The sequence below is a fragment of the Mytilus edulis genome, chromosome 14 (assembly GCF_963676685.1).
Source record: "Mytilus edulis chromosome 14, xbMytEdul2.2, whole genome shotgun sequence".
Taxonomy (NCBI): Eukaryota; Metazoa; Mollusca; class Bivalvia; order Mytilida; family Mytilidae; genus Mytilus; species Mytilus edulis.
Window position 1 is genome coordinate 53,639,534 of NC_092357.1, and position 3,544 is coordinate 53,643,077.

Here is a 3,544-nt window from a genome sequence, read left to right on the forward strand (position 1 = left end):
TTAGCTTTATAATATTTTTATTGCAATTTCCAAATTATTACTCATCTTCAAGTTTTTTTCTTATTTTATGCTTGTTTTTCTTTTGCTTTCTGAATAGTAGATTTTCCATAGTCTAATAGTATTCCATTTCACTTGGATCTATGGTATCTTGACTTTTCTTCCATGAGATGTTAACCATGGGTCTGAGCTGTTTACCGCTGTTGTCTCTCTTCCCAAACCTTCCCCCTCCAATACTGTAATCCTGGTCAGAAAAACGTCTTTTCTCTCTGTTCCATTCTATGTCCTCTTTGTTTTCACTCAGTTTTCGGTGATCATCTTTCTGTATAATGTTACCTAGCGATACTCCAAGTAACAGAATGGCCACAATGAAGTTGATACTCATTTTGATATCTACAAATGTGTTGAAACAAAACGATTAAAAGGCATTTCCATGGAACCAGTTTATTGGTTTATACATTCATTCTGTTTTGTTTTATATATTACTTTTTTATTTTATATATTACTTGTAATATACTATTTGTAAATACATCGACATTCATTGTTGTTTGAGCTTTTGATTTTGTCATTTGATTATAGGGACTTTTCTTTTTAAATTTTCCTCGGATTATTTTTGTGATTTTTTTTATAATTATATTCACTTTTATATTATTTATTTTGTTTTTTGTAAACACATATTCTGCCATTACAAAATGATCGTAGAAATGCTTTATATAATATGAAAATGGACAAATGATTACACAGCATGTCAATTTCTTAAAAATGCGTAGTCTATTCCGTTGTAACATTTATTCAATAGACATAACAAATATGTCAAAGTCCTTAACATTTTAAATGAAAACAAAGCAACACCGAAAAAAATAAACATACACACACGATAAAAAACAATTCAAGAACACCACTCTCGCCTTTTAGTTTCTTATTCCCAAAATATTTATAAATCAGCTTTCGTTGAAATGTGCACCAGTAATTAAATTGGCGCTAGCTAAGAAATATGATTTTGTTTGGTTCAATCATTACTGAAAGTTGAATAATTTTAAACTATATCTTTAGCAGCCAATGTGGTTCAATTTTGTCAAAATTATCAAAGAAATATCGCTGATGCAATATTCACTTGCAGGTAAATAATTCGACCTCATTAAATCCGTATTCATATATGACCTTCAGTTTAACCCATAATTTGTGTTCAGCCATCAAAAGGAAAAGATTGTCAACATTGAAAGAGAAACAAAGATGAACCATTTCGTTGACTTAGCTATTTATATTTATGTTTATGTTTACATTGGGTGTGTGATCGTCGGTAGTATTCGGAGGTCATCCCGATAGTTAATTAGATGACGTCTAGACTAAAATACACACGAAATTCTGATTTATATTATCGTGTGTATGATTTGTAAACTGGTTATTTCAGAATTATTGTAATTTGGTATGTTATAAATCAAATATGTGAATTTGAATTTGACAGCTACATGTAGTTCACATTAAAACAAAATGTCAAACATATCTTAATTTTGAATTATGAACATTTTATAGACGAACTGCTAAACACTGCTTTATTTTGTAAATTTTTTGGTTAAATTTTTTATGTTTACATTTTTTTACATTTTCGTTACTTATGAATTCCATTCTAAACTCAATTTATAGTTCAGCGCTTTTAATAAATGTTGTCCTTATACGCATTATTTGTAATAGGATTCAATTCACGCATTTACGGGGGAAAAAGTTGACCTGTATATTTCGTCACATTGACATCACAAATGACATTTTTCGAATTAAAAAAAAACAAGATCAGACAACTGTTATCATTCATCAATAGAATTAGAAAAAAAATAGAAAATTATTGGTTTTCTTCAAAAAAAATAATTACCAACTAGGTACCTTTTGAATACCTACACAAAAGGTATCCCCTGTCAGGTAAATACTATCCGATTCCATGAGTCATGAATAAGGACATAACTCTATTATATTTAAAAAAAAAAAAACAAGACCAAAACGTCGAGTTTAAGAATATTTGATGACTATTTTTCAGATTAGATTTTTTGGCGTACGCGGTTGCTTTCCAACAAATTAATACATTATACAGTTTTGTCTTAAAGAGGCACTAGCTACGGGATAAATAAAAAAATCTAAAATATGATTGTTTTGTTCAATCATTAATGAAAATAAAAAGGTGAAATAATATTTCGCTTTTAGCGGCCAATATGATTCAATTTTGTCAAAATACGACAAGAAACATTGATGATGAATTGTTCACTTGCAAGTGAATAATTCGATCTCAATGAATCCGTATTCATATGAACTATAAATAAACCCCTTAGCTAGAGATGGATAACGCATAAATCGTGCGTGTTAAGTTGTTTAAAGGAAAATGATGCCAACATTGAAAGTGAAACAAAGGTAAATCATTTGATTGACTGAATCGATTCACAAAACATAATACTTATACAGATAAATACGATGATTTACATATTTTCAATCTATAATATGGAATTAGACAGACCTAGAAAAATCCAATTGCACGATTACTCTATCTTTCTATTTATATCTATATTTATGTTTATATCACTGATATGACAATCGAAGGTCTTCTGAGATCAGGATATGCAATTGAATTGCGTCTAGACCTAAATACACACGAATGGAATCTACAAATTCTCAAGACCATGCACTGCAAACGTTTTGTTTTTTTTAACTTTTTTATAATTTGATAAATGTTTTACATTGGTATAAATCAGATATGAGAATTTGAGTCAAAACGATTAACATGAATTTGACAGCTAGTGTCCCTTTAGAGTTTTCAAATTTACTTATTAAAAAAATGGAACATACCGAAGACTCGTAGAAAGATAGGACTTGAGCTAAACTTATCATAAAAAAAATAATTTGAATTATAATTGAAAAAATCAAAATTACGTCTGCATATATATAATATACTTACTTTTTACTAATTTTGTTCTGTATAAACCAAGTAATATACAACGTCTTATAACCAGAATATTTATAGTATTTGTATGACGTATTAATTACAGGTGCTGCATATTTTTTTAAATGTTTTAACGATAAAGGAAATAATTACTTTTGAAACCATTGTTAATTTTTCAATCAGTATTTTTGGTATAGTCATAAATTTCACAGTATCACCTGCTACTTTAAGTTTTCAAAATCGCGATTTCTTACATTGTCAATCAATTTAACTTTCCTAGATATAACTTAACAATAGGCAGTGTTACATACATTTCTGATATTGTAAAAATATATCAGACAAATGTTTATTAGTAATTAAAACTCAAACATTTCAATTAGTGATGTTCTGTTTAGATACTCTTTATCTCACCTGGGACTATTATTCTGTTGCCTTCTCTTAGTCATCACCGTTGGCGATTCTCATGCTTGCATGTTTAGTTATTTGCGCTTAAGCCAGTTTAATAGGAACTGTTTGTGATAAATCAATGATAGTATCTACTGCGAGGACATTACAATTTGTTATATGACTATGTCGAGGCCCTGCCTTCGTAGGTCACGGTAAAGGACTTTCATTAATTCGGAC

The 3,544-nt window shown here is 29.0% G+C and overlaps 1 long non-coding RNA gene across 1 annotated transcript; it reads right to left on the minus strand.

Moving 5' to 3' along the window:
* Window positions 1-2,997, minus strand: LOC139503528 (uncharacterized). The gene is made up of 2 exons (XR_011659121.1): window positions 2,936-2,997; window positions 1-390 (listed from the first exon to the last, which is right to left on the minus strand). It is a non-coding gene; the product is annotated as an uncharacterized lncRNA (long non-coding RNA).
* Between the last annotated feature and the right edge of the window lie 547 nt (window positions 2,998-3,544).